Genomic DNA, 21,957 nt, shown 5'->3' on the forward strand with positions numbered 1-21,957 from the left:
CACATGTATCCATTCTCCTCCATCCAAGCTGCCACATAACATTGAGCAGAGTTCCCTGTGCTATACAGTAGGACCCTGTTGGTTATCCATTTTAAATATAGCAGATAGACCATTTTTTGAAATGTAACCTACATATGCACGTGCTATATATATATAACTCTGTCATATACATAACAGAGTTATGGCTCAGCCAGTAGAGAATTCACCTGCAATGCAGGAGACCCAGGTTCAATCCCTGGGTTGGGAAGATCTCCTGGAGAAGGGAGTGGCAACTCCAGTCTTCTTAAGAGTCTGGAGAATTCCATGGACAGAGGAGCCTGGTGGGTTACAGTCCGTGGGGTCACAAAGAATCCGACACGACTGAGTGACTAACACTTTCACTTTCATACAAGTGCTAAGTTGCTTCAGTTGTGTCCAACTCTTTGTGACCCTATGGACTATAGCCTGCCAGGCTCCTCTGTCCATGGGATTCTCCAGGCAAGAATACTGGAGTGGATAGCCATCCCCTCCACCAGGGGATCGTACTGACCCAGGGATCGAACCCATGTCTCTTGTCTCCTGCATTGGCAGGTGGGTTCTTTATCACTAGTGCCACCTGGGAAGCCCAGCCTACATATAGAAAAATGCATAAATCGTACATATGATAGTCAATGAGTTATTACAATGTGAACACATCCCTGTAACTGCACAGTTGTTTTTTAATTGAAGTATAGTTGCTATACCTTATTATGTTGCAGGTGTACAGTGATTCACAGTTTTAAAGATTAAATTCCATTTATAGTTATTATAGAAATTATAAGATTATAAAATATTGGCTATATTCCTTGTATACACATAGTCATTTTTATAATAGTTCTGGTATAGCTTTAAAAGAATGTGTATTCTGTATTCATTGAGAGCAAGGTTAGATCAAGCTTGTTAATTGTGTGGTTTGGATCTCTCATATCTTTATTCATCTCTCATATCTTTGTCTGCTTGATTTGTTTCTAACATGGAGGTGTGTTATAATCTTCCAATGCCATTGTGGTTTGTTAATTTCTCCTTGAGCAAAATTGGAATACACAGGGTGAATTGAAGGTAATACAAAAACGTTTTAATGTGCATGCATCTATGAATTGTTTTTACCATAAAGACAAAGCAGTTCATACATACTGGTTCGCTCACTCCATCCATTTATTGTGCTGTATACAAACCAACCAGAAAAAAAGATTTCTGCTTAAAATATACAGTGCACTTAGAAACACATCTGTCATGTAGACAGATCCAAAAGCTTATGAATATTACATTTTGCATTCCACTTCTTCAGAGACATCTTTTCATCCTAGTCATATATCTGTTCTTATTCCTAAAGTCACTTACATAAGCACATATTTGTACTTGAAAGGAACAATAAGTTTCCTACAGAGTGTAAGGTGACATTTTCTTGCAAGTTGTCAGTTTAACATAAAAGAGGGTTAGTCCTCTTATCTGAGGCTATGTCATGCTTTCTTCTTGGGATAAAGTTCTGCCCTACCATCATCTTTTGCTTGGGAAAAGCAATAGCCTCCTACTTGGTTTTCTTGTATACATGCACACGTGCTACACTTTCATTTTTTTTTTCCCCACACAGCATCCAGTTGTTGCTGTTCAGTCTCTAAGTCAGGTCCGACTCTTTGGGACGCCAAGGACTGCAGCACACCAGGCTCCTCTGTCCTCCACTGTCTCCCGGAACTTGTTCAAATTCATGTCCATTGAGTTGGTGATGCTATCTAGCAACCAAAGTGACCTTTTAAAATATCTGTTATCTATCTCTCCTAATTAAACTCTTACATGACTTCAAGATCCAGTGAGGTGTGCTCCCTACCTCTTCAGCTACACTTGGCCCCATGCTCCTCTTCACTGTCTGTGCTCCAGCCACACTGGCCTGCCTTGAGTTCTTTTCTTCCACAGGGCCTTTCCACATACTTTTCCCACTGCCATAAACATTACGCTCCTATTCATCCTTCAGAACTCACTCAATTCTGTATTCCCTTAACTAACCAACAAGGTCAGATTCTCCTATGAGCTTTCATAGCACTATGGACGTCTGCTTTACAACACTAACTACAATCCTAACTTTACATTTGGTTTTATTTAGTTAATCCCTGTCTCTCCCCAGCCCCCACGTTAGAATATAGACTCTTCAAAGTCCAGGACCACATTGAGCTTGGCTCCGCCTATATCCCCAGACTAGCACAGTGCCTGGCACATCATCTCAGTGGTGAATGAATAAATGACCAGTTGTCTTTCTTCACTTCAAAGAGAACATATTAATGAAACATGCTTACCCTTTTCTTGCTGTCTCTGCTTTCATCCCATCCTCACTTCCACACCGTACTCCATGCTCCTCACCTCACCCCCTTCTGCTCACAGCCCCAAATTAAAAATTCCTGTCAAAACCCATAACGGTCTAGTAATGTAGACTTTTACTGAAGATTTTGTGTAGTAATAGAGGAGGGGTACATCACAAAGCAAAATGCCTTAACGGTGCCCTTTAACATCTCTGCTTTTCCCCCTGGTCCTTATTTCTGCAGCAACTTTCTCATCCCTCTTCTTTTGCCCCCTTGCCATGTCTGCCCTGGGATGCCCTCTAGCAAGCTACCTTGTCCTCTACCTGCCTCCAGGTCTAAACTCAGCAAAACAAAACAAGCCAAAGACCAAGTCACAACTCCTCGAGTCTTCAGTTTATAGGACCTCTTGGATTAAAAAAAAAAAATTGGAACAAAGTGTTGCCCTTATATCATTTTTTTTCCTTTGCTTGATGATCTTCTTTCCATCAGTGCCAGCCTATGCTCTCCTGCGGTCTGTGGCCAACTGAAATATTATATCCATCAAGGTCCACTTCAAATGCCCAATTTTCTGGAAGCCTTTGCATAAAACGCCCAAGTAGAGGTGATTTTTCTCTTTCCTAGATATGTTTACTAGTTCTTTTGCTTTACTTATTGTAGGCTATGTTACAGTTGTTTTTCTCTTCCTCTCCTTTAAGAACAGGTTTGGTTTCTGATTCTACATGTCCCACTGGCTCAAGACCCTGTGCACGGCCCACTCCAGTCCTGCTTAGATTGTAATGAAATTGTTCATGTGTCTTTTCTTTAGGCTTTAGGAAAAGCCTCTTCAAGAAAGAGACTTAATTTCATATTTCCAAATGACGGCTAATATTTCAATGTTGGAGTCAGTTAGCAGAAACAACTCCTTGCTGTAAAGGAACTCTGTAGATACTGTGAGTGACTGCAGCACAGCTTTGGTTTAATAGTCTGGGAGAGTTCTCTCTCCAGGTAGAAAATATAGCTGACGTTTCTGCCTGGGCTGACTCTAGCTTTCTAAAATGCAGCACCAGTCTGGCCCCTGAAAGACTATCAGATCCCCTAAAATAATTAGAGTCTAACTCTTACGACTTCTTTAAAATGCCAGCGAAAAATGTTGGTGTACAAATTTAAGCTCCTGAGGTCTAGAGAGAGACCTTTGCTAGTGGTCTATATTCTGCTACCATTAGTGTGATCTTCAGTCACCTTGATCATGCATAAGGGTTGGAGGCCCAGTGGTGAGATTGCTTCATGTATATATGGCTAACTGAGGGTACCTAACATATAACTTACCATCACTTAATCAAATTCCCTACCAAACTGTATTTATGTCCTCAACATGAAACCATAAATATCTTTAGCTTCTTATTCTTATTAGCATCTTCATTACTCTAGATTAAACAGCAATAAAAAGTAAAATGAAGTTCTTTGGTTTATTTTTTAACATTTTTCCATTCTAAGAGTAATACATGTCATTATAGGAAAATTTAAAAATAGAATAAAAAAATCAAAAGATTTTTTAAAAGGCATAATTGTACAACCTAAGGACAATCCCAAAATTTTTTGTCATCTTTTTCCAAAGTTTTTTCCATGTAGAGGATATTTTTAAAACATTGTCATCATGCTATAGATATACTGCATTCTGCTTTTATGCTTGAGATTTTATGTAAGCATTTTTCTTTAATCTCTATTGTGGATAATAATATCCGTAATATTAAAGATATATAAAATTCCAACAAGAGAAAATAATTGGAACTTACTTTATCTCCTGTATTTATCTCCTGTATTTGAACTAAAAAAGAAGAAAATATAATAAGTACTTAAAAAACACTGATTTTCTAAACATTTTACACTTACTTATGGAGTTATTTGCTTTTTTCAATTCAGTTTATCTTTGCTTCTCACGCCCTGTTGGTTCTTCCAGATGTTGGGCTCACGTCCAGCTTTCCTGGCATCCTCTGTCAGTCCCATGAGGCTCTGGGGTAAACAAGCTCAATGCTTCCTTGACACTCCCCAACCTGGTCTATGAACTCTTATCATCCTGTCATCCCTAACCAAAAGAGCATGCTTTTCATTTTTCTTGATTTAGGCTCATTCTGTGCAGAAGTGGCCAATTCCTGAACAATCAATTCAATGGGAGCTAGTTTGTGAATGATCACTTAAGCTCCTGCAATTTATCATCCCATGATCTTTAGGAAAAAGACGTGACCTCTCTAACCTCCATTTTCTCAAATGGACCCCTAGACAGAGTTTTGGAGATAAATGAGATCATGCATTCAAAGCACCTGATATAGGAGCACTGTGGTAGGGGCCATGATAGAAAACGGTTAGATAGCATCTTCCTCTTTGAAAAATGGGGAGAAAGATCAAACAGGTGGCAAAATATATGCTGTTCTACCTCTGAATCCTAGTTTCTTCTCTCTTTTAAGATCCAGCTCTTAAAAAGTCTATTTCTTAAAAAGGCCAGCCTCCCTTTTCTTCTAAATGTTCTAAAAATATAAAATCAAATCAAAGTTTTAAAACACACTTTTGTGGTTGTTTTTTCACAAGTGGTAAAAACAGCTGGATATAATATCCCCTCAGAACCATCATTAAAATATCAGAGTAACTTCTGGGTTTTTTTTTATTATTGAAATCTTCAAATATACACAAAGGAGAAGAAATGGTATAGTGAACCAACCCCATGTACTCACCCCCCAACTTTTACAATTTTAAATATTTTGTCAGTGTCATTTTATCTATCCCCCGACTTATACATTTCACTTTTGCTTTTGCTGGATTATTTTAAAGCAGTCTCTAACAGTGTTTTGTTTTACCCATAAACACTTCAGCATATATTTCTAACCATTAAGAAGGTTTTTTTCCTCTACATAACCACAATGCTATCATCACATGTAACAAAATTATCAATAATCTCAGGAGCATTTTAAAAATAGGATTCTGGAAAAAGCAAGCCAAAGGAATGAGTAATATAGAATTTCAGGCACTCGCGTAAGCAGTTTGGAAAGATGCTTTTGGCAAAATGGGTACTTTCACTCTTGTAAATGACATCACAGAGCCAGATGCTGCCTTCTCCTACATATCCAAAATTGGATCTTCTTATCCCAGAATGTATTCCCTAGTTCAGTTCAAGGCATCTGCCACCATCCAGGAGCTCAAGTTCAAGATCCAGAGTCCTTGTGTCGTCTTTTCCCCCTCCCCTCTCTCTGGTACTCCATTTTACCAGTTTTGAAGTCCTAAATCTCAGGGTGAATGTTGCTCATATCCATCCCCTCCTCTCCAATCCCACTTCTGCTCCTTTTGAACCTCCATTATCTATCTCTACACTGAGGTATGGAAAGGTCTTCTTTTGAGTTCCCCAAGCAACAGAGCCTGAGACAAGGATTTGAGTATAGGTAATTTATTCTAGAGGTGATCTCAGGAGACCTAGGACTCGAGTAGGAGAATGAGACAGGGAAGTGAAAGAAGCCAGTGCAGTGTGTGTTTTCAAGCACTGCAGGAACTGGAACTCCATCCTTCTAGCAAGTTCTGGGGTACATTATAGAACACACCTCAGAATCATCCCAAGTGACAGGCAAGGGAACTGGGATATTTATCCACCACCTCTCTACCTATCAGCCCTTAATGGCTGCTCTCAGGGGCAAGAAGTCCTGCATTGTGTAAAGGCTGAGCATGCTGCCAGTTAGAAGGCAGAGGGTCACAGACCTTCAGTGCAGAGCGGTGAACATAGAGGTACATGGCAGGGTACTAACAGCACTCGGTACATCCGCCTCCCTTCTTGCTCTCTCCCCACACAAAGGCCACAGGTAACTTTCCAAAGTGCAAATCTGACTCTAACACTTCTCTATTCAATCAAAAAGAGTATATGGACGATACTAAAGAACCACCTTGTTCATTTCCCCTGATGGAGGTGACTGTCTGGAGTGGTACTTAACCACATGATCCTGGGCACTTTTGGCATACCTCTGCACGGGGACAAGGTTTCAACTGGAGTTTGAATCTGAATGAGTCCAGTTGTGAATTCAATGGAGAGAGAGAGAGAGCTTTATTCATATGTTTATCATTTAAACCTTACTTATTTACAGAACAAGTTGGGAGGGGAAGGGACAAGTGATTGCTTCTTGTTTGGATTCTGCTAGTATAGCCCTTTACCTCTCAACAGTTTTCCATAATCCTTCCCAGCAATGGAGTTCCTCTTTTCACCGATGTCACTGCACCAAAGCTATCATGGCAATACTTTGTTCTTCTTTAAGCAGTCACATTATCTGAGAATCTCAATGTGATCTACAAGCTTACATAACTTCCCAAATGAGTCAGCATGCTCATCAAGAAGGCAGCATGGTAGATTGGAAAGAACACAGCATTTGGTGTCAGATACAACAAGTCCAGTTCCTGCATCTGCCACTTCCTGACAGTGTGTCAGACAAGTTATTCTGCCTCTCTGAGCCTTGGGTTCTTCCTCTTAACAGAGATCAGAGTCCCTACCTAGGAGGGTTATCCTAAGGATTAAATGAGGTAAAGAACACTCAGTGTGATACATCAGAGACCCTGCCTGAACCATTGTTCACCTTCCCCCATCCTACATCCTGATTTTACATATCTGGTAGCAAGTTCTTGAACCTTACCACTCTGCAGTGAGTGAAAAATGCTGATTTATCTTTGTCTGCTTTTAGCAACAGTAGATTTTAGATGAAAGTCCAGATCAGTACTTTGTAAAGGATAACTGCTCTTGCTTCACTCCGGGCAAAGCAGCCACAATCACATTGTATGTGAAATAAATCCATATCAGAAAGGGTAGAGAGGCTCTAGGAAGGATAGGGCTGGCACAGCCTGATCCAGCCCCAACCGCAGCAGCAGCCAGAGGTCACTGGCGTTGAGAGGCAACTTTGGGAGCACACGGTGAGACAGACGACCAGAAAGACAAAATGTGCAGGAGAGGATGTGAGGTCCCCTCTGCATAGGAGCTGTTAGAAATAGTGTAGCAGAATGCCTTTTGCTAGAAGTGGCAGCATGCAGGTGAGGGTACTGCTGTGCTGGCCAGAGCTGGGAACCATTCTGGAACTGTTTTTCCAAAGTGCTTGGAACAAACAGCTCTGAGTTTAAATAAATAAATAAAATTCCGGTCAGCAAATGAGCACTGCTGCAAACACTCTTCCCTGCTGGTCGCAACACTGTTGGAGCAGGATTACCAGACAAGCTCATTTCCAGCATCTTTACAGCCAGCATAATACATAGTTAGCAGTCAGCTTGGGAAAATATTCATTTTTAAGTGGTGATCAGTGAGTGTACTGTCCCCATAAGAACAAAGAAACCTCTAAAAAGGAAAATCAAGAGCTAATCTTTGAAGGTAGAAACAATAGAACAAGGAAGGTTCTTTCAGATCATCGAGCTGTTCTGGTGATATTTAAATGCTAAAAAAATAACAGAACCTTTTCTTCAAATAAAATCTTATGCAGACTCTCCCCTTGGGAGGCAAATAAAAGAGCTGCTCCTCTGAGTAGGGTTGGGGAGGAAGACAGAGGGCAGTGTGGTTCTGGAGCCCCGGCCTGTCTCACTTTAGGTTTCCCCGTGTGGCCCAGAAATATGTCTTAGAAATCCTGAGGCCCCACTGACTCCATTGTGAAAATCTCTAGTCTAGTCCACCCTTCATATTGTACAAAGGAGGGATTTAGGCTCAAAGCTGAGACATGATTCATCTAAGGTCACCCAGCAGAATTGGGACTAGAGCCTAAACCTCTTGGTTTTAAGTTTCTTGCTCTCCTAAAAACCACGTCCCCTTAAAAAATAAACAATAAGGTGTCTTTAAAGATAAAGTTACCTCATGAAATAGCTTGTTAAAGTAAGTGAGAAGGCCAGAGGCATCCAAGTATAAACACTGGCTTTGGAAGAGATCCACTCCATCTTCTTGTCTGTTGGACCCAAGTGCAATTTTTTATTACACTTATTTTAAGATCTTTGGTATGGCAGTCACAAAATCCAAGGAGAATCTCTAAATTAATGGTCTCTTAAGGCAGGATAAGTTTAACCAGTTGTGCCTTCTAGAAAATAACAAAACAACTACAACAGTTTAGTGTTTTTTGATTAAAATATATATATATACAGGCACGATAAGAAGGGGATCTGAAATGCAGGGTGGATGGAGATGTCCAAATCAAGGAGCTCACACCGGGGAGCACAGGCACATCAGACTTCTGATCCTCTTCCTTTTGTGAGACCCTGGACAAGTCACAGCCTTTCTGGACCTCAATTTCTTTTTAATCCATAAAATAATTAAATCATCATAGTCACTAAAAGTTGATATTCGACAGAACCCGGACTTAGAACTTCCCAGGGCTCTGCGTCAGCCAACACTGTGGCTGTTTCGTGTACAATATAGATCTCTGTCTTCAAGGCTGAGGACCTGGCTGTATAATTACTATAGAAGACAGAGAAGCAGCAACGTGGAGACCACTGTGGGATAAAAGGAAAGAGGGAGGAGGAAAGCAGGTGGAGAGGAAAGCAAAGGTTCTCCGTTCATGCTTCAGGGAACTAGATACGGGTCAGTATCCATCCTGTACATTTATGTGATACCTATTACCCTGAAGTTCTCTAAATGGCAAGATACATGGCATACGTAGACGAAGAAAGGTCTGTAAGACCATAAACTGAAATGTTAACAGTGTTTTTTTCTGGGTTGCCTGATTGTGAATGCCCTCCACTTTTGTTTTTTCCTTCCTTCCTTTCTCCTCCTATGTATTTCCTAAATTTTGTACCTTATCTTTTTATGTTACTAATGTCTCCCCAACCAGAAGATAAGCCAGATGACTGCAGGAATTTTTGTCTATTTTGTTCACTGCTATATTTCCAGTGCCTAGAACAGTGCCTGGCATTTGGTGCTCAATAACTATTTACTGAGTGAATTAATGAGTGTATAATTGAAAAATTATATAAAAACAGACAGATCAATGGAACAAAATAGAGATCCCAGAAATAAATACATGCAAATATGAATAGTTGATTTACCACACAGGAGCCAAGAATATATAATGGGGAAAAAACAGTCTCTCCAATAAATGGTGTTAGAAAAACTGAACAGCCACAAGCAAAACAATGAAACTATACCTCTGTCTTACACCATTCAGAAAAATCAACTCAAAATGGATTAAAGACTTAACTGAAACCATAAAATTCCTCAGAGGAAAAAAATAGGATGTAATTTCCTTGACAATGGTCTTAGCAATGTGTTTTTTTAAGAGCTGACTCCAAAGGCAAGGGAAACAAAAGCAAAAATAAGCAAACGGTACCATATCAAACTAAAAAGCTTCTGCATGGCCAAGGAAAGCATCAACAAAATGAAAAGTCAGCCTACTAAATGGGAGAAGATGCTTGCAAATTAAATCATGTATCTGATAAGGAGTTAATATCCAAAGTATTAAAGAAGTCACATACTTCATCAACAAGAAACAAAGAACCCAATTTAAAAATGGGCAGAAGATATGAATACATTTTGCCAAAGAAGACATACAGATAGCCACCAAACATATGAGAAGATACTCAACATCAGTAATCATCAGGGAAATGCAAATCAAAACCACAATGCAATATCACACCTGTTAGAATGGCTATTAGTAAAAAGACAAGAAACAGTAAGTATTGGAGGGGATGTGGAGAAAAAGGAACCCTTGTACACTGTTGGTAGAACTGGAAATTGGTGCAGCCATGGTAGAAAAGAGTATGGAGAGTCCTCAAAAAGAAAAACAAGATTGAAACTACCATATGATTCAGTTATTCTTATAATTTGGGGTATTATCTTAAGGCTATTAAAACACTAATTTGAAAAGATGTCTGTACCCTATATTTATTGCAGCATTATTTACAATTGCCAAGATATGGAAACAACTTGTGTCTATTTATGGATGAATGGATAAAGAAGATGTGGTGTGTATGTATATACACAGCTTCTCTTCAGAAAGACATCATGTCTTAGAACCTTGCATATACTCATTTAGCCAACTCCATCATACACACACACCATGGAATACTATGCAGCCCTAGAAAGAAGGAAATTTTGCCATTTGCAGTAACATGGATGGACCTAGAGGGTATTATGCTAGGTGAAATAGACAGAGAGAGACAAATATCATATGATTTCACTTGTATGTGGAATCTAATAAAACAAACAAAACAGAAACAAACTCAGATACAGAGAACAGACTGGTGATTACCAAAGGGGAAGGAGTTATTGGGGGAGGGTAAAATAGGTGGTGTGACTCAGTTTATGATGATGGAGAGTAACCAGATTTATGAGAGTGATCACCTTGTAATGTATACAAATATTGATTTATAATGTACATCTAAAATTTATATAATGTTATATACCAAATTTGGGGCTTCTCTGGTGGCTCAATTGGTAAAGAATTCACCTGCAATGCGAGAGACCTGGGTTCGATCCCTGGGTTGGGAAGATCCCTAGGAGAAGGGAACAGCTACCCACTCCAGTATTCTGGCCTGGAGAAGCCCATAGCCTTTACAATCCATGGGGTTGCAAAGAGTCAGACATGACTGAGCGATTTTCACTTTAATATACCAATTTTACCTCAATTAAAAAAGAAAAATAGTGGTTTTTTTTTTTTTTTAATTGCAGGCCACTTAGATAGTGTCTTAAAGTAGTAGCAATGACTTTCAATTCTTTTGGACTATGGCCCACAGTAAAAAGTGTATTTTAAACTGTGACATCAGAATACATAAATCGACCCACATATATGACATGTAACAAAGATTTCACCAGCTAACACTTTATTATTGTTACTTGTGATGTATTCTGGTCTTTCTCATCTAACCTCCCAATAACTCCATGAGGATAGGGTTCTTAGTCTCATTTTACGGAGGATAAAAGTGAAGTTTGGAGAGGTTAAATAACTTGCCCCAAATCAGCAACTAGCAGAGCTGGTTTCTAGTGAAGACCTCGCTGATGTCAACCCCAAGATTCCTCCCTACAACACGTACTGTTTGGGGTTTCTAACCAAAGCCCTGACCCATTAGGTGTCACTTTAAGCTAGGAATGTTCAATTAAAGATAGTAGTAGCATGTGGTAGCAAATGATAAAGTTTACTAGTGGGTGTATATAAGGAAAGAAGAAGTAAAATTTTTTTAAATGCAATATTCTAGGCTTTTTATGTTATTCAACTTAGTCCCTCCTAAAACTTTCAAATTAGGTATCTTTTTTTTTCATCTTACAGATTTGAATGCAGAGAGGTTTATCAACATTTTAAAGATAAGTATTTATGTAGCTATTGGACTGTAAGCTCTCCAAGGGTAGAGACTTTTCTCATTTGTGTTTCTATTGATATCTTCAATGCCTAACAGTGCCTGGTACGTAGTAGGAGATCAATACACATTTCCTAAAGGAACAGCAGAAGGAAATGGCCAAGTGTTAGATCCAGATCTGCCCAGCTCCCAGATCTAATTCTTTTTACTTCTGAACTCATAATTTATTAAAAAACAATCGGTATTTGGCCTGTGATTTTTTAACCCCGTACTTACTGCATAACTGGAAGTGTTATGAGCTCTGGTTCCAACGCCTGTTTGAAGCTCTAGGTACATAATTAGTTACCGAGTTCCCATCTCTTGACTGAGTCTATAATTAAGCAGGTTTCATAAGACATACTTAGACATAGTCCCTGGTTCCCTAAAATGCGTTAACAGTCACCCAGAGGACCAGACTTGGAGAAAAACACAGGGCTGGAAAATATTTACTATATTCCAGTACCATTGCTCTCCTTGGTCACCATAACCAATTACAGAACAGGAATGTGCTTTTTCATTTGTTTGTTTGTTTTAAATTAGTAAACACAAATTTTAAAAGGCATACACTCTCATAGAGTTTCTTCACAGTACATCTTAGAAGTGAAACAAATTTTGACTCACTAGCACACAATGATATTAACATATTACAGTTTCTGTCCAGGAATTGGATAAAGGTGATAAATTAAAGATAAGTCAAGCATCCTGTTCTAGAACGATGTGCTTAGGTGTGCCTGGAACCTTGCCCTTGCCTTCAGAACTCAACAAGGCAGGTCCAGAGATCTGTGAATCGTCTTTATCTTCTGATGAAGAGTGGGTGAATAAAGTCATTTCTTCTTATCTTTCTTACTCACTTGTGTTGACCAAGGCTGTTGACCATGGCCCCAGGCATCCCAGGGCATTTCACTGGGGCTTTTCACCTGTGTGCTCATCTATTTCTTCATTCCTCCACTTTTTTCAAGTATTTACTAAGAGTTCTTATAGGCTCAGGCTCTTCAAGGTGCTGCGGTGGCAACAGGAGGAACAGAGCACAAGCTTCTAGACTCTGCAGGGATTATTAATAATATACCTGGGACTCAGGAGTGACTGTGAGGCCCCCAGAAACTGAGCTGGTGACTTTTAACTATTACCACCTTCCTTCCTCACCAGGTTCTGAGAGCTTGGGAAGTCTTTCCTATTAATGTGGCCTGAAGAGTGTGATTCTCCCTTATTTCTCTCTGCATAGGGGTCACCGTGAAGTCAACACAAAGGTGGCCCTCTTGCCTTGAGTGAAATAGCACCCATGACTGCATGATCAGAGAGGTGTCAGTCCTTTACACGTTAGTCAGCTGGAGAAGATGCAGGACTGGTTCACTTTGTGGATAATTCTCCTTGCTTCCTGCAGTGAGTTTGCCTACCTTTATTTTCAGTCTGCACTAAATCTGCTGTTTTCATACAAAATATGTTTTAGCTTGAGGGGAAGACTGTCTCTCCTAAAATCAAATATTCTCTTTACATTCTCCGTATTTCCTGCTCTAAGTTTCTTTCTAGTAACATCTGCCCAGCTCCAAATCTTGTTTTATTTTTTTAATTAAAAAATGTATTTGTTTATTTGGCTGTGCTGGGTGCTAGTTTCGGCATGCAGTATCTCTGCTCTTCACTGTGTCACCGGAACTCTCAGTTGTGGCATGTGGGCTCTAGTCCCCTGATCAGGGATCGAACTTGGGCCCCCTGCTTTGGGAATGCATCGTCTTAGCTACTGGACCACCAGGGAAGTCCCCCAAATCTTGTTATTTTAATTTTAAAGATGTGTTTGTTTATTTATTTGAGTTGTGCTGGATCTTTGTTGCTGCACGGGGGCTTTCTCTAGTTGTGGAGAGCAGGGGCTACTCTCTAGTTGTGGTGAGCAGGCAGCCCATTGCGGTGGCTTCTCTTATTGTAGAACACGGGCTCTAGGTGCACAGGCCAGCACAGGCTAGTTGTGGTCCAAGGGCTTAGTAGTTGCAGCTTGTGGGCTCTAGAGCTTGGGCTCAGTAGTTGTGGTGCTTGGGCTTAGTTGCTCTGAGGCAGGTGGAATGTTCCTGAACCAAGGATCAAACCTGGTTTGATCCTTGTCCCCTACACTGACAGGCTGTTTCTTAACCACTGTACCACGAGGGAAGTTCCCCAAAAAATCTTTTTTTAAATAACAGTTTATTGAGATATAATTCACCCTTTTAAAGTATATAGTTCAGTGGTTTTTAGTTTATTTGCAGAGTTGTACATCCCCATTGTCTATTTTCAGAACATTTTTATCCCAAAAGAAACCAGCTACTCATTAACAGTCATTCTCCAGTTCTCCCTTACCCCAGCCCCTGGCAACCACTAATCTATTTTCTGTTTCCATGAATTTGCCTATTTTGGACATTTCATACAAATGGACTCACACAATATGTGGTTCTTTGTGACTGGCTTCTCTCAATTAGCATGAAGTTTTCCAGGTTTATCCATGTTGTAATATATGTCAATCCTTCCCCCCTTTTTGACTGAATAATCAATTGTATGGATAAACTATATTTTGCTTAGTCAGTCATCAGTCAATGGACACTTGGGTTGTTTCTCCTTATTTTGGCTATGATGAATAATGCTGCTTATGAACATTCCTGCCCAATTTTTTGTATGGACATATGTTTTCAATTCTCTTGGATATATCTAGAAGTGGGGTTGCTAAGCTGGCTCAAATCTTAAATAAACATTTCTAATGGTCTTCATCCTTATCTGTTTCCCAGGGAGCAGGTTTCTCCATGCTCACTAAACAAAAGGGAATGACCAACAGCAGGACCTTCTTCATCAAGTCCTGGAAATAGCACCTGCTTTTCCAAGTCAGATACAAAGCCCAAACATCTCCACTGTAAACAATATGTGGCTCTGAAGGGCTGTGGCAGACCAGGATGGGGACAAGTCACTGCAGTGACTCACAGTTAACAGCAGCTGCAGCTGCCAGAGGAGGTATGTAGAAACAAGCTTTTCTTATAAACAAAGGAACATTTCCAGTTATGTCATTCTCTGCTTATAACCAACTCCTTGAATTCTAGTCCCTCATAGCCTGTCAGGGATGTTGGACTATGATCTCTGATGGTATGTGTAGCATGGGATAAGCAGTTTACAACCTTGGAATCCTAAATTGCCCTTTCCCCACCATCCACCCACTGCAGGTTCCCGTTTATAACTGAAGTCTGCCCTCTGCTGGTCATAGGCAGCTCAGGCCCACACCACAGAGCTGCTGAGCAGGTTTCTTACAAAATCATATCTTCTCCAGGAACACTTTGGAAATTGCTATAATTTATTTAGCTATAGCAATATGGAGAAATGACATCTGCAGAGCATACATCTTTTATTTTTTACTTTTTGATGTTTGTGGGTTTTTTCCTTTATTCAATAGTAGCAGGACTGGGCCCAGTTTCAGTTATATTTATGAGCCACTCTCATCTGTGATAAATAACCATTATTTGTATTTATGCAGTGCTTGCCCAGGCCCTTCTGCTCCTACTGAATCCTGAGTCACTAAAACACTTTCCTATGGTAGGAGTGGAGAAGGGCTGTTCGAGACAGGCGATACTGCAATTTACAGGCTGTCAACTGTCCAGTAACTTTCCAGAGGAGGTTTATAGACTGAGTGGTTAGTAAAGAAAGACCCAGAGACGGACTCTCCTCACATTCTGTAGGGTGTCCACTTGCCCTGTTAGAAGGCTTCAGGGCATCAGGGATCCCAAGCAGACATGGCAATCCTTTCTTCCTATTCCTTTTACCTGGGCACTCTGGCCCAGACAAGCACATGCAGGAGGACATGAAAGGTGAGAAGGGAAGGAAGCCAGAGCCCAGAGACCGCAAGACAGTGCGAGCAAAAGTCTGAATCAGTGATAAGGGGAAAGGAAGAAGCTAGGGGAGGGGAGGTGGGTAAGAGAAAGAAACAGTGGGCAAGGGCAGAACAGGGGACTAAAAAAGGAACTCCATTTTTCTGAGGGCTTTTCCCTGCTTTCTGCAATGCAGTTCACTGTAAAAATCTGTTCAGTTTTTAGTCAGTGAAGAGAATCCTTTCTGATATTCTGGAGTCTTTGAAAACAATGCTGTGCTTCTGACCTATTGTTTTGGAACATTTATACTTTCTGCGTTAAGAGAAAAGCAGCACTTTTATGAAAGAAAAACAATTTTTAGAGATGGTTTGGATTTCTAACCTCTGAGTGGAGGGATTGAGGGGAACAAGGCTCCTTATTGTGAGCATACATCCTGGCCAGAGGTCTGGAAATCTGTCCCACCCTTCAAGGTGATCCTCAAGTACAGCCATAGTGGGGACCCCACTCTCCACCCCAGGGAAACCCTCCCCACAAGGGTCTGACTACCCCTGTCAGTCTGCTTGGGAGTGCAGACGTCCCGGCTCAGGGTGTAACAGAGATCCCTGTGTCCTGTTCTTTCTCTTGCCCTCCATTTCCTTCTTGCTTCCTCCCTCACCTCCTCACCTGGTCCTCTGGACTCAAGTTCTCTTCTCTCACATTGCCCCACTCCAGACATTGTGACTTAGAACTTTAGCACTTTAGGAAAGACAGGGATCAGTATATTCTTATAAGTGGGTGGTGCTGCCCCTTTAAAATCCACCTGAGGGGGAGGTGGTGGAGAGAAAGAGAGAACCAGGTCTTCTGCCTTTCCTCCTAGAGATAAAGGTTATTCTTAGTAAGATCAGCTTGGCACTGGGGAGACATGTCCCTTCCCGTCCCAGGGGCTTTGCACATAGCAGTTCCTCCTCTTCATGCAGGGAAGGAGACAAACGGGGAGAAAGAAAAGGAAAAAAAGAGGAAGGGGATGTCATCACTGTTGCCCTGGTGGGCTCTTCTCAGGACGTACTTTGGAATGCTGGTTCTGGTGGACAGAACTGGACAGGGGAGTGCTCTCAACCCAACCCCAGAAGGCCAGTTTTAATTCTAGCAGCCACTTTTGAAGCGAGAAGACTAAAGGCCAAATGAGTTCCCTTCAGGCCTTTGCAGAGCACTTTGTCTGTGGCACGTCTTTAATAAATGCTCAGCCTCCTGCTTGCACCCTCCTTAGGAGGAGTCTTCTAGGACTGCCCTCATTGGGCGTAAGGACGATTGTAATCAGTCAGGGAATTCAAGCCCTAGTATTAGCTTCGGAGAACCAAGAACTTGAGAAAAAATGGAAAAAGTGAAAAGGGTGGGTAAAGCTCGAGAAAACTTACGTAATCCGATTCCACTTTGGACCCAGATGGTGAGATTCTGCAGAGCCGCCAGTAGGGGGAGCTCGAGCAGTGTATCAGAACACCAGCGCCCGGGTTGCCAGGAGTCAAAACCTCCGGATAAACAAAACAATGAAACCTTTGTAGTTTCTCTTAGGTTCTTAATCCTGGGAGGCTCAATCCGGGCCCTTCTGATTTTCATCCTAGGGGACCCAGCTAGCTTCTAGTGGAACACTAACTGGTCCTGGATCTCTTAAAAAGTCTCTCTCCCCCTTTTTTTCCTTGCTTTCTCTCTTTCTCTGTTTCTAATTCCTTTTCTCAAACCCTTTCAGTATCTCTTTGTGTGTATCTTCTGCAATATCCATTTTCTCTGAATATATCTTTCTGCCTATGCTTCTTTCTTGTTATTTCTCTGTATCATCTTAGGCCCACTAGTAAATGCTGTGTGTGTGCTGTATGCTTAGTCCCTTCAGTCCATGTCCGACTCTTCCCGACCCTATGGACTGTAGCCCGCCAGGATCCTCTGTCTATGGGATTCTCCAGGCAAGAATACTGAAGTGGGTTGTCATGCCCTCCTCCAGGAGATTGTCCCCATCCAGGGATCGAACCCATGTCTCTTATGTCTCCTGCATTGCAGGTGGATTCTTTATCACTAGTGCTGCCTGGGAAACCCCTAATAAATGTTAATAAAAAATAAATGGAGATGAAGCCATTATAATTGAGCTCTGAAGACTTCAATATTTGGCACACACACAAAAAATTAATTTGAATATATTGTATTCAAAAACTAAAATATACTGTACAGCAAAAGTGGCTAATTCTGCCACCACTTACAGTTCAATCACGTCTTCTGTGTGTATTCTGTCTCTGTCCTGAAGACCTGCTGCCCTCACCAGCCTGGGCAGCAGGTCTCTGTTGTCCATTGTCTGCTGCCAAGCTTCTGCCCACCTCCCCCAAACCATTGACCTGCAGGAGTCATCTCCCTCCCTGAGCAGCCTAACAAGGTCTTTCAGGTCCAGAATAGTTGTACGTCTCTCTAGTGACACAGTTTGTTGTTTCCTAAGTAAGACCCAACCCAGAACTCACTGGAACTCATAGAATTGGGAGTTGAGGGACCCCAGGTGAGAAAGTGGGGAAGGACTCAGCTTGCCCTCTGTTTGAAACCTCTTGTCCTCCAACATTCAGGTGCTCCGGCTGGACCTCATCTACTCTGCCAGAGTATTTTCGCTCACAGTGACTTTCTCTTGGGGAGCTTCTTGTCTTTCTTTCTCTCTAGACTGACACTTTGGGACCTCTAGCTTATCACACAGTCTGTATGTATCTGTCCCCTTTAGGACACAGAGTTTGCATTCTTTTTCTGGGTTTTTGGGCCCTAGGGACTCAAGCAATACGACTGAGTGTGTGTTTTAACTTTCTAGAACATCTCATGGCAGTCAAGACGCACATCTACTATCTTACAAAAGGATGCTTTGCCTGGACTCCACAGAGGCCCTGTGAGGGTTCTGAGCGTGTATGGTATGCAGATGGCTCTGGGAAATGCCACTTAGCAGGTGCTGTCTCAGTTCCAGCCCCAAATGCTGTGACTGTGATTGGTAGAGATGGAGGTGGGAAAGTGTCCACCCCATTTCTACATTTCGTGCTCACACCCCTGTTAGGGTGAATCTCCCAGGATCCATCCTATGTCCAAGTCTATCATGTTCTATCCAGGTTCTCATTATTTTTCAGACCCTAATTTTATATGTCGCTGAGAGACAGATTCTAACATTTGATCTGGTAGGACGTGAGACTTTTTAATCTTGGCACTTTAACTTTCTTTAAGCCTCCTGGAGCCAAGGAAGGTGGTGGTGGTATGATCTGATCATCCCTCTTCCTGCTCAGTACTTGGTAACCATTATCATCTCCTAGTTCGAGACCTGTTTGGATCAAGTTGAAGACCAAAGTAGGGAGTAGGGGCCAGACGGGCAATACAATCCAGCGTTTAAAGGCACTAACCACTTGCTTGCCCTTGTAGGCCCTGACCACACAGAGAGGCTGAACAGGACATAGGCCCCTTCCTCAAGGAGTGAATGCTTCAACTGGACTGCCCCCCTATGTCTCTAGACAGAAATCATAATGAAACTGCTGCATAAAAACCCAGTGCTGCAAAGTGCTAACATCATCAAGCAGGTTGCCTCTGCAGTGCAATCCATAATTTCTGTGACTTCCAGAACCAAGAGGGCTGTCCTATGAATTCCTAAATTAAGCTTCTGCATTACTTGGAAACTTAAAAAGCGTTCCTTCCCACAGACACTGCTCCCAAATTAAACACTTTGTGCTTATGCAGCTGTTCAGATGTTAGTGAATTGAAGATGGAAAGGTTCTTAAGAAGGGAAGAGTGGTGGGTGCCTAGAAAGGAGAAGGGAACACTGCAGGGGTGGTTTTTTTTTATTTTAGGGGACTGGATTGAAGAGCTGAGGGTCAGGTAGCAGGGATTATATGAGTTGAAGATTATAATCAGTAAGTACATAAAATGTTTTTTAAATTATTAGGTCTAGATAAGTATAGGTTAAGGAGATGCATTTATTATGATCAAGTATTTCAAAGCATGATTTTAAGTGGAGAACTTGGTGAGTGGCTATTCCCTACCTCTAATCAGTAGGAGCCAGAAGGAATAAACACAAATGGCTAAGGTGGTATCTTAAGGTTATTGAGAGGCCCACTTCTGAAGACTGGAGAACAGTTGAACTAGAATGGGTCACAGAGATTGTCTGGGCACTGTCCTCTGGAGGCCTTCACTGAAAGAAGCAGCCTGTGTTTCCTACACTGCTGCAGGTGACACTTAGCATAGACGCAGGCATGACTTGCAGAAGCTGGTCTCCAGGTTCTCTTCTAGATTGGGAGAGAAAAGAACACATGTAACATTAGAGGCTTTTAGCAGCAGCTGGAAAGAAATGAACAGATAAAAGGCCCGGTTCCCTCTGGCCCACCTCTCACCAATATGCCGGGGCCCCTTCTATCAAGCCACCCCTGTGTCATTTGTTTCATAACTTGCACCTGGATCTTTGCCTGCAAGAATGTGGGCCATTTTGGCAAATGGTTGTTCAGAGAGCCGTTGCTCACAAAACTTGTCTGCAATATTTGGACTGGCTACCAAGGCCCTCACGTTTCCACACATGCTGTCCCCACCTTATTGCTGGGTCTCTTCCAGAGAGGCAGCAGTTATTTGGTGCTGATGTTAACTGCTCAGTCTGTTTCCAACAGACTCCTCTTGGAAACCATTTTCATAGGGGTCGGCTGAGTGGTAGGGGTTGGAAACGGGTTGGAGCTGAGTAGAGTGAAGAAGTAAAAAAATCCACAGTTAGCCAGATAGTATCGTCCATGCGGCTGAGGAAGTAAGAGCCCCAGCCTGCAGCAAACTGGGCCCCAGGGGTCACAGACACAGAGAGAAGCACTGGACTTGGGCTGCCCGGCTCCCCCAGCGGTTCCAGGGCAGAGCCCTGAGGAGGCTGGCCTCTGGCCTTGGCTGTGCCCCAGATTAGCTGTTGTCCGTGGGCCACTTAAACTCTCTGGGTCTCGATTTCATTATCTGCAAGAGGAAAACATTTGTGCCAACACCTCTAAGGTTCCAATAAACTATGTTCTGTCATTCCGTATGGACTTGTGTTTTGGTTTTAAACATTAATGATACCTTTCAACTGCATGGTGCTTTATGATTTATAAAGAACTTTCATATACTTATCTCATTTGATCCTAACAGCCATGCTATGGGATAAGTAGGACAGAAATGATTCTCCCTGTTTTCGAGACTGAGAAACTGAGGATCAAGGAGCTTAGATAATTGTTATCACACAAACAGTAAGTCAAAAGCCAGGACTCCAGCACAGGCCTTTTAAGTTGAGCTTAATTCTTCATTTTGGGGGGGGGGGGGAGGGAAGGTTGTCCTATGTGCTTTTAAAATCGGGTAATTATGGATCATCTACTAGAAAAACGAACTTGGGATTTTTAGATGCTTAAACTCGACGTGGGCTCCAGGTAAAGTCCTCTTACTCTCAACTGCCCTATGAACTCACAAATGTGTGAATGCCTTGCTTCTCTGACCAGACTGTAAATTCCTTGGAGGTTAAGGCCATGTGTTTTCTCTTCCCTCCTGTATTCCTTCAGTAAGCGTCACAGAGCCAAGCACCTAGCAGGGGCTGTTGCATTGCCAGGAGAGGGAAAGCAAAGTAAGACTATGAAATACATAAGTGGGACAGATGTCTGTTTCCACAATTGACCACTTGTCCTACAAGAACTGTTATCCTTGTACAAGTTCTGCCCAAGACAGTTACGTGATTGCCATATTATTCTTTGAGTTCTGTAACACAGCACAGAGTCCCCTGAGAGCAGCAGCCATATCTTTCTCCTCAGCATGATTTTCCAGGCACAGGATGGGCTCATAGGTTCAAAGAGACATGGCCTCAGTGATCTCATGCCCCAGGAACATGACATAAGTAAAAGCGGCAGACTGGCTGCCTTAGGTGGGGGATGGAGGTGAATTACTGAGGTAGGGAGCTGCTCTGAGCTAAAGCTGAGGGTGAAAGGAGTAATGAGGCAAAAGTAGCCAGAGCATCTGAGGAAAGCTGCCAAGGACATCTGGGTGCTGAAAGGAGGGCGTGCCTTCTGCCACTGTAAGGGGATGGGAAGGCCAGGGGAATGAATCAATAGGGCTGAGCCCACGGCTGTGTGGGTTCTCTGACCACTTGTGCACACTTGACACCAAGCCTCAGTGCAATCTTGCTTCACATCCCTAGACCTCCACCCTCATCAGTGACTGTGACTTCAGTCCTTTCTGCAGGACTGCAAGGAGGGAACACTCAGAATCCAGAGCTGGGGACAACTGACTTGATAAACAGAGATGGCCCCAACTTAAGACCTTTGCCTCATTATTACCCTGACATCTCTTCATTATCCTATTTGCCAAATCCTTACTTTCCTAGATTTGGTGGAGAAAGAGGAGGATTCTGAGATTTGTAAGCAGGACCACTCCCAGTAAATGAGATCATCCCATACCCTAGGGACCAACTCAGTTGAGCTCCACTGGCCAGAAGAATCTTAACTCCAGATGAAGGAGGTCTCTGTCTCTCCTCTTGTAGCTGCCTAGGACTTCACTGAGAGAACACTCCTAGGGTGATA

The 21,957-nt window shown here is 42.1% G+C and overlaps 2 long non-coding RNA genes across 2 annotated transcripts in view; one reads left to right on the forward strand and one right to left on the reverse strand.

Moving 5' to 3' along the window:
- The window catches only part of LOC145538935 (uncharacterized), a 53,485-nt gene that overhangs the window by 6,358 nt on the left and 25,170 nt on the right, over window positions 1-21,957 (forward strand). Inside the window, exon 2 of the long non-coding RNA XR_014077343.1 lies at window positions 14,351-14,570. This is a non-coding gene — a long non-coding RNA (uncharacterized LOC145538935). The remainder of the gene's footprint in view (window positions 1-14,350; window positions 14,571-21,957) is intronic.
- Window positions 1,585-16,864, reverse strand: LOC145538936 (uncharacterized). The gene is made up of 3 exons (XR_014077344.1): window positions 16,810-16,864; window positions 8,140-8,230; window positions 1,585-4,113 (listed from the first exon to the last, which is right to left on the reverse strand). It is a non-coding gene; the product is annotated as an uncharacterized LOC145538936 (long non-coding RNA).

The sequence above is a fragment of the Giraffa tippelskirchi genome, chromosome 2 (genome assembly GCF_054371585.1).
Source record: "Giraffa tippelskirchi isolate mGirTip1 chromosome 2, T2T-mGirTip1v1.2.pri, whole genome shotgun sequence".
Taxonomy (NCBI): domain Eukaryota; kingdom Metazoa; phylum Chordata; class Mammalia; order Artiodactyla; family Giraffidae; genus Giraffa; species Giraffa tippelskirchi.